The sequence below is a fragment of the Panthera tigris genome, chromosome D2, assembly GCF_018350195.1.
Source record: "Panthera tigris isolate Pti1 chromosome D2, P.tigris_Pti1_mat1.1, whole genome shotgun sequence".
Classification (NCBI taxonomy): domain Eukaryota; kingdom Metazoa; phylum Chordata; class Mammalia; order Carnivora; family Felidae; genus Panthera; species Panthera tigris.
This window is the reverse complement of record NC_056670.1, coordinates 22,535,336-22,545,014: the sequence shown is the minus strand read 5'-3', so window position 1 is coordinate 22,545,014 and position 9,679 is coordinate 22,535,336. Positions and strand designations below refer to the sequence as shown.

Genomic DNA, 9,679 nt, shown 5'->3' with positions numbered 1-9,679 from the left:
TTTCTGGCTGACAGCAATGTCTCCTCATTTTCTAGCAAAAGCACAGATTGACAGAATAGAATAGATCAAGAAAATTGATCGTTACTCATATGCTGGATTGAGTCAATATATGTAAATCCATCCCTATTGCTGGCAGGCACTGAGACGCTTGCCATGCAGAACAGACACAGTTACAGCCTGTTTTCTAGTCCAAATGCCAGCTTTCTGCTTTAATGCAGCAAAACTACAGTTATGTACTCAGAAAGCTCTTTTGTATTCATAACAACTGCAGTTTGAATGTGGTTCAGGACAGAGAAACTGTATTTACGAGCCACCATCTCTTCTGACTCAATACAATTTGCAGTAAATACAGTTTAAGTTAGAGCGATAGTATAGATGCTCTGGGAATTTTCTTTGTGGTTTTACTACATTTTGGGGAAACGTTTAAAATGTTCGTTGCTTTCAAGTTCATTTCTTTAAAGTGAACAGCCTCACATGGTTGTTGTGAAATCAAGTGAAATAATAGATATAAAAAAGGCTTTGAAAAAAATTAAAAGCATTATGCAAATGGGAGATGATGATTTTTTTTTTTTTTTTTTTTTGGTCTCAAGGTCCTTTTACTTAAGGGCAATACTCTCGAGTTATCCTAAGGCCTGTTTTAATCTTGATTTAAAATAGTGGAATATTCAAAGTAGCAGTGGATGAAAAGAAGGCCTTGGAACATAAAACACACATTATGTGTTTAGATATCCCTTAATATATTTTCAGAGAAGAATAATTATGAACCTCATAGTATCAAAGAAGAGTCATGTTTCTTTCCTCAGGAGAAGGACTAAATGGTACATGATTTGAGTCTTTCAAGAGCTCTTAGAATTGCTATCTTCTTTTCCAAGCCTAACAAACCCGTTCAAAAGCTAAAGACAGTCATCTCTTCTATGCTGTAAATCGCAAGAGGAACACAGTTCATAAACAAATATGGGTAAACCATCATTCAAGCTGATTTAGCATTCTCATAATATATGGCAGTAATCACGAAGAAAGCCCTTCTGAAAGCAGCTGAAGCTGAGTGCTGGGGATTAGGGTCTGCTGTACCTTTAAGAGAGCTACCACAGACACAACCCATCCATTATGTCCATCCCTTCCAGTCACTCCCCCAAACAGTGTGGGGTCTCTCCCTCTGCTTCACTCCCCCCACAAGTGGGAAATGCCTCAATTACACTGGCCAAGTGGCCAGAAAATTTGGCAGGGACAGAATTACACGTTATGGTGGGAAGGCATTTTAAGGATCTTTTATCTCAGGTGCCTTCCTTACAAATTATTCTCCACCCATCATTTCATCCCCCTTATATTGTTAATATCTCCATTCTGTTCAGGCCTGCCTCTCTGCCTGGGAATATTCCCAGGCCTCCCAGTTCCTAACTCTACTTACCCTATATTTGACCACTAGGAGCTTCTTCAAGTTAGCTACTGAGTCTGTTGTTTGAGTTTGTTTTTTGTTTTTTAATTATTTGAGTATAGTTGACATACAATGTTACATTAGCTTCAGGTGTATAACACAGTAATTCAGCAACTCTGTACGTTATGTTATGCTCACCACAAGAGTAGCTACCAACTGTCACCATACAACACCATTGACTACATGCCCTATGCTGTGCCTTTTATTCCTGTGACTTATTCCATAAGGAGAAGCTGTATCTCCCACTCCCCTTCACCCATTCTACCCGTCCCTCCCCCACACCCAGGCACCTTCCATCTGGCAACCACCAGTTTGTTCTCTATATTTATAGATCTGATTCCTTTTGTTTGTTTAAAATTCATTTGTTTTATTTTTAGGTTCTACATATGAGTGAAATCATATGGTATCTGTCTTTCTCTGTCTGACTTATTTCACTTAGCATAATATCATCTAGGTTCATCCATGGTGTTTCAAATGGCAAGATCTCATCCTTTTTTATGACTTAATAATAATCCATATATATATACATACATATATATACATTACATCTATATCTATACATCTATATATCTATATCTATATCTATATATCTATATCTATATCTACCACATCTTTTTTATTCATTCCTCTATCAATGGACACTTGGGCAAGAATGTGGAGAAAAAGGAACCCCCATGCACTGTTGGTAGAAATGTAAATTAGTACAGTCACTGTGGAAAACAGTATGGAGGTTTCTCAAAAACTTAAAAATAGAAATACCATATGGTCTAATAATTCCACCACTGGTTATTTACCCAAAGAAAACAAAAATGTCATTCTAAACAATATGTGCACCGCTGTATTTATTTCAGCATTATTTACAATAGCCAAGATATGGAGGCAGCCCATTATCTATGGAGTCTTTTCAACACAACCTAGGTAATCTTTGATAGCTTCCTTGCTCTCTAGGATATTATAGGCCAATCATATACATTTCCACCCTCAGACTTAGAATCACCCAAACCCAGGTTGTAGGAAATAGTATTTCAAGACTACAACCTGCATGTGAGAAGTGCTCATTACTAGTAATTTGGTCACTGTTTCTAGGTCTTTTCAATGGGCAGAACTAGAATGAAGCTTTTATATAATCTCCCTATTCCCAATTCCCCCGTTTTTAAAACAGTCGCATTATCTACACTGTGAGAGCATATAGACATTGTATACCACACTGTCTCCCTTATGGTGATTTCTGGGTCTTAATTATGCAGATAAATTTATACCTAATGTTCTCTACCCACCCTTGTGGTAAATTTGATGATAAAACTCAATTTTTTTAGTATGAAGAGTTAAATTTTCTTTCCACTCTTCTCTGGACTAATACTTTCATAAAGTACAATGAAAATAAATTTCTAGAGAAATGATTCATGTGCTTGGATGTCATGGCAATGTCAAAATGTTATAAAAGTTTGAAAATGCTTACTCTTAAATTCCATTCTTATTTCATTGTGGTCTGGTAGATTCCTTAGGAAAGGCACATGAGAACAATATTCTCCATGTTCTTGCATGTTTACATCAGTTTACCAGAGGCTTTTTATACTTAAAGGTCAATTTGGTTGAGCATCAAAATCTTGGCCCACATTTTCTTTCCTTAGCTTTCTTAAATATGTTGCTATGTTTTCCTTGGTCATAAAAGTGTTGCTTTTAAAGATACTGATGGCAATCTAATTTGCTTTCTATTGGTCTTTTTGCTGGGATGTCCAAATGATTTTTCTTTGCAGGATAGCGTTGGCTATTATGGGGCAATTCCAGTCCCCTCGATATGTAATTTCAAATTGCCTTTTATTTCAAGAAAATTTTTTGAATTATAATTTCCCTTTAGAGACTCCTATTATATAATAGAGATCACAAAATTTGTTATACTGTGGAAACTCTTAGCAGTCTGGTAAAACCAATGGACCCTTTCTCAGAATAATATTTTTAAATGCATAAAATGGAATGTATAGAATAGCAAAGGAAACAGATTATACCGAAATATAGTTCTCAAAATATTTTTAAATTGTGAGACAGTGATCTATTTACTTCTTTATTACCATATTGAATAATTAGACCTACGGGCAGGTATAGTAGTCACTATAAGTTTGAAAACAAAATGATGAACATAAATTATATTTGGCAATATTTTTTAAAACTATAATTTGATACTGTGACATTTAAAACTCATTTTGGTGAGCAAGTCACAGGTACTGTTAATATTACTATATGCTGGTGTATACATATTAATTAAAGAAAAGTATTAAATTTAGCTAGAGGTTAGCAAAAATGAACATATATTTTTCCCAACAAAGTCCACAGACCACATGATTTTTATCCACAAAACCTACGGTCCTTGACTCTAGGTAACAAACCCCTGTAATAAACATGCCGATTTTTCTGAAGGAAACATCCCTTTCACGGGGGCCTGGGTGGCTCAGTCGGTTGAGTGCCCGACTTTGGCTCAGGTCATGATCTCGCGGTTCCGTGGCTTCGAGACCCGCATCAGGCTCTGTGCTGATAGCTCAGAGCCTGGAGCCTGTTTCAGATTCTGTGTCTCCCTCTTTCTCTGTCCCTCCCCTGCTCACACTCTGTCTCTCTCTCTCTCTCTCTCCCAAAAATAAACATTTAAAAAATTAACAAGAAACATCCCTTTCTTTCAGATGGTTTTTCAATTATTTTGATGTTTATTTACTTATTTTGAAAGAGAGAGTATGATCAGGGGAAGGGCAGAGAGAGAGACAGAGGGAAGGGGAGAATCCCAAGCAGACTCTGTGCTGACAGTGAAAGCCCGATGTGGGGTTTGAACCCACGAACCGTGAGACCAGGACCTGAGCAGAAATCAAGAGTCCGGCGCTTAACTGACTGTGCCACCCAGACCCCGCCCCACTCCCGGGCTCAGATGCTTTTTTAAAAGTGTTTAATTCACACTTTTTTGATTTTTAAAACTCTCTTCCTTTCACACAGTCTATTTCTCTCACTGAATTATTGTTTCTGTTTATTTGCCTTGCTACTTTGGATCAATTTCATTACAAAAATGATCTTACTATTTTATTTCTTTTTTTTTTTCTCAACTTATTGAGAAAAAGCTCTCTCTTAAAATTTTCCTAATCACCTCATTTCTGAGTTTTTCCATTTGTGATTAATTGTCATGGCTTCTACCCTTTACTTGGTGTCTTTTAGCTCACTTTGAAATTCTGGGTTTCAGTTTTCATTTGTTTTGTGGGCACATCTTCCATGTGTCTCCCAGACCATGTGGAATTTTATTCTGTTCTTCATTCTCTTTATTAGACTGCATACTTTTTCCTTTGCTCACATGTAAGTAAATGAGTTTTCGTCAACTTTTAGGGGGAAGGAGAAGCCAAAATAACTCTCAGATTCATGATTCTAAACTCCTTCTGGTTTTTTTTTCCCCTCAAAATGATTTTTCAAAATTTGGCCTTGTGCTTTGTGAGCTCTCCCTTTTCCATGTCCCCATCCCATTCTCATCTGATTTTTTTGCCCCTCTTGTCCCTGTTCCTCTCAGTTCAGAAGCTGTGTGCTGGAAAGGAATATTGGCTTGTTATCATCAATGGCAGATAAGGCCCAGGTTGCTCCAGCACCATTAGATCTTATCAGACGCAGTCCCCTTGCTCGCACAGTGATTTTGATCTGCACAACTATGCCCCAGTTCAGCCACATTTTCCAGTGAGCACCTCTCAGGGATGTGGGGGTGCTCTGTTACTCTTGACCTTCAGAATCCACGTTGCCTTCCCTTTACTTCCATCTACAAATATGATGGCTATGCACAGTTCTCCTGGCTCTCAGCGTTTTCCCCCAACCCATTCATATTTTAGAGTTTGTGGAGATACCTTAAAACCTAGTAACTGTAGATACATAGATAGATAGATTGATGACAAGTTAGGTAAATAGAAGATAGATACAGAGATATTTTATGCGGGTTGTTAGATTTTATATTCTAGTTGCTCTATTAGTTTTATATAGGGTTGTGGTTCTCAACTGGGGATGATTTTGTCCCCCAGAGGACACCTGCCAATGTCTAGAGACAGGTTCATTTTCACAAATGGAGATGAGATGGGAGTGGGGGTGGGGGCTACTATAGGCATCTAGGGAGGAAAGTCCAGGAGTGCTGTTAAACATCCTACAATGCACAGTTTAGCCCCACAACTAAGAATTGTCCAATACAAATTATCAATAGTGTTGAAGTCAAGAAAAACTGGTCTGTGGGAACTTGGGGAGACTCAAAAATTCAACTGACATCTTCCCAGATTCAAGTGACACCTTCCTAGCTGCCCCCCAGCCACTTCATTAATTCATCTAGAAATTTTGTTTACTCCTATCCCCTTCTATCCACCTTCTAGTTCAAGTCCACATTTTCTTTGACCAGAGCTACTGGGACAGTTGTTTGGACTGCCTGAAGCCATTCTCCCTTCTCTTTAGTCCAAATCATCCTATCCATAATGCCAGAGTAATTCTCCCAAAGCGCAGCTCGTGTCATGCCAAACATCTGCTCAAAGAGATCCAGTGGCTCACCAGTATCTTGTAAATAAAGTTCAATCCCCTTATCTGGAAATTTGAAGTTTTCTGTGCTCTTTCCCAATTTTATCTTCCCAACTTTTACTTCCTCTACACCCCTACACCTAACCCGTAACACAGTCAAGTGGAAATCTTTACCATTTGGCTAATATGTCTCTTTTTTCTCAATTCTTCATTAAGACCACTCCATTATTTGTAGTGCCTTACCATCCTTCTAGCCCCAGCCCCCAAATTCCCTTGCACATGCAGGCCCCCAATGTCTCCCACTCCTCTTCTTTCTCCCCTACCCACTCTAACTAAAAATCCCCTTCCCTGTGTTGGGTATCTTAACATCTTGGATAAACATGTCTTACAGCATTTAAATTTGACATGTGCACACACACACACACACACACACACACATGTATACATGCATACATACACACACATCCTGCTATATTATAATTTCACTGTGAGCAAAGATTGTGTAGTTTTCCTCCTGGCATTTCCCATAGTACCTAGCATAGACTTTTACAGAGTAAATGCTCAGTAGTACTTGTTGAATAAACAAATGAATAGAACTCAGGCCTAAAGGTAAGGTGACCATCCGCAATCCCTCTGGTCAGTGGCTGAGAGCAGATGATGCTAAAACAAAATCACAGTAGTAGGTTTCTAAGACCATTTTGGGTAAATGATGCTATAATCATCATCATTATTATTGCTGATAATTACTAATCTGGGACTGGCTGTTGAATGGACAGCAATGAACAATCTAATTTAGGTAACACAGCTACTGGTACCTAGAAGAATTTCTAGGCAGATATTCACTCAAGTAGAGGCTCAACAAGTGATTACCAATGTATAAAAATGAATACTAAATATTGGTAACAATTTTTGATAGTCCATCTCTCAAGGCTTTATATCTCTACCACTCTATGTATTTTGTTTTCATTTTGAGTTACATTTTTTTTTTTTAAATAGGATCACACTCCATATAAAAGATATGCCATAAATCTAAGTTATCTTATCTTGGGCACCTTTTCTTTTTTTTATTTTTTTTAATGTTTATTTATTTTTGAGAGAGAGAGAGAGACAGAATGTGAGTGGAGGAGGAGTAGAGAGAGAGGGAGTCACAGAATCCAAAACAGGGTCCAGGCTCTGAGCTGTCAGCACAGAGCCTGACACGGGGCTCGAACTCACAGACTGTGAGATCATGGCCTGAGCCAAAGTCGGACGCTTAACTGACTGAGCCACCCAGGCGCCCCACCTTTTCTTTTTTTAATATTACATATGAAGTGCTCTTTATAGACTCAGTGAGTCATTAAACATGTCATATGCACATGTATTTCTGTGGATAGCACATACATGGTGACTTGCTGATAGTATGTTATGCATACTGAAAGAATCCTCACCCTCCAAAATGCTCCCCCCACCTACCATTCCTGCTCTTTCCTGCTCATTATAGATTTTCACTTCGATGTTTAAAGCAGGAATCCTTATAAGTCATTTATCCCACGGTGGGAATGAGTTTCAGATTCCCTGCCCCCAGAGCCAGCGCAGGGACCATGAAGTCACTGAACTGTGACAGTGAGGAGAAGGGCCAGGATGTTTATGAGAACCAAGTACCATGGACAAGTTTTGCCATTTTCATAATTTGGCCACAGGCCAAGAATTTCTCTGTTTCCTTCTAGTCATTTCTTCATTTTACAGCTTCTCCTCAATACAGCTTGACATGATCCCTATGCTTTTAAAAACTTTCTGCCTATCGCTTCTCAGCTTTTTGGCTAAGATCAAATGTAGTATCTGTTCTTATCAGTTTAAAAACTTTCCAGCCAGAAGAGAGAACATCAAAATATATTTTATTAGCACTCTTTAGAGCAAGAACGAGGCTGTGTGCCCCCATGTAGGAAGTTGCTTATGTATCATAGTTACACAATTAGTATGTGGAAATGGAAACTGAAAAAACAAATCCTTATCCTCTATGTTTCATTGGTATTAAATGTAGAACGCTGCACCAAACCATTTTCGAGTGAAAATGTTAAGGATCTAAAAATGTGACAGGTTGTTTGGTTTTATAGTTTTAATCCATGTTATTTCAAAATATTCAAGATCACTCTGTTTTTTTCGCTTGGGGATTGAAATTATTCTTTGAGATCTAGACTCTTTCATGTCTCAAATACTAAATATCAATTAATGTCAAAAGAAGAAAGCTATGTGGAATGTGAAAGAAGGCCAGCTCACCCACCTGGTCATCTCTGCCAGGCACAGCAATTTGGGCTAAGCTCTGACGATCCTGCTATAAGTTCTTAGCAATTTTCTTCTCAGCGATTCCCAGACATGTTATACTCTAACTCACTTGTTATCACAACTGGAGGTGTATTTAGGGTTCAGATGTCACACTACTTTCTTTAGGTTTGTGCCATGCTGAAACCACCCTTTCATGGTGTCCTTGGCTTCTTTCAGAAATGGAACCCGCACTGATGGACTCAATATATGCAAAGGCCCACTATCTAGCAAGTGGCTGTGTTTTCTTCATTTTGTAAACAGGCAGAGGCATCAGTGAGATTATTATTCAGCAAATTTTTACTTCCTCCCCCAACTCCCAGTTTCCTGAAGGGAATATACTTCCCTAGCCCTCTGAGGCTAAGCTTGGCCATGTGACTTACTTTGGCCTCACAGTAAAGCAGAGTGTAATGCCTTGCCTTCTTGATTTGGGCTTGACCACTCATGGGATTTGCTTCGGCCAATGGGATGTGAGCTGACATGACACAAGACTTGACATAGGCTTGTATTTTGCCATAGAAAGAACATATCTTCTGTAATCCCTTGTTTAAGGAAAATGAGATACATGGAAGAGATCTTGATCTAACCTACAGTGTAGGGCCAGCTCAGACAAATCCCAGCACACATGTGAGAAGTGTTTCTTTGTGTACTAGGAGCGTGGTTGTCGTGGTGAGTGGCTAAGGCCATCAGTAATGCAATGTACTGAAGCCCCTATAACCTGCTATCTACTGCACTTTGACCTCTCTGACTCCAGTCCTTGTCACCTCCAATCTATCTTGCCCAACACTGCCACTTTTAATGTCCAAAATCTCTCTTGTAATCATGCTGCTTTTTAGATGATGTTTTGGATATCTTTGTAATTAAGAGCACGTTTCATAAACTGTGTCTTCTGAGAGCAAATATCCCTCAAATGATAAAAAAAAAAATACTCCCTTGATAAAAGGCTCTGTAATCATATGTATCTGGGAAATGCAGGGTTGAAAAAAATGTTAATTAAGTTTTTGAATGTGTTTTTGTTTTTGTTTTTTACTGCATAACTTCTCTGAGCCCTTACTGTGTAAATGTGCATTGTGCTTCTTCAAGCAGGAGGCCTGGGAGACATCATGTTTTAAATTTGTTGACCCTGAAAACGTTATATTTTCCAGGAACACAAATTAACATCTCAAGTATCACAATTTGGGAAATGGTAGTCCATAGGATAAAGCCAAACCTGCATGACATTAAAGAGCCTACACATGGGGGCGCCTTGGGTGGCTCAGTTGGTTGAGCATCCAGCTTAAGCTCAGGACATGGTCTCATGGTTCATGAGTTTGAGTCTTGCCTCGGCTCTGTGCTAACAGCTCGGAGCCTGGAGCTTGCTTCTGCTTCTGTGTCTCCCTCTCTCTCTGTGCCTCCCCTACTTGCTCTCTGTCTCATGTGCAAGCACAGGAGGGGCAG

General features: G+C 38.9%; 1 pseudogene; it reads left to right on the top strand.

Moving 5' to 3' along the window:
* The first annotated feature begins 7,723 nt into the window (after positions 1-7,723).
* On the top strand, positions 7,724-7,833 carry LOC122232173 (annotated as a pseudogene).
* Positions 7,834-9,679: the final 1,846 nt, after the last annotated feature.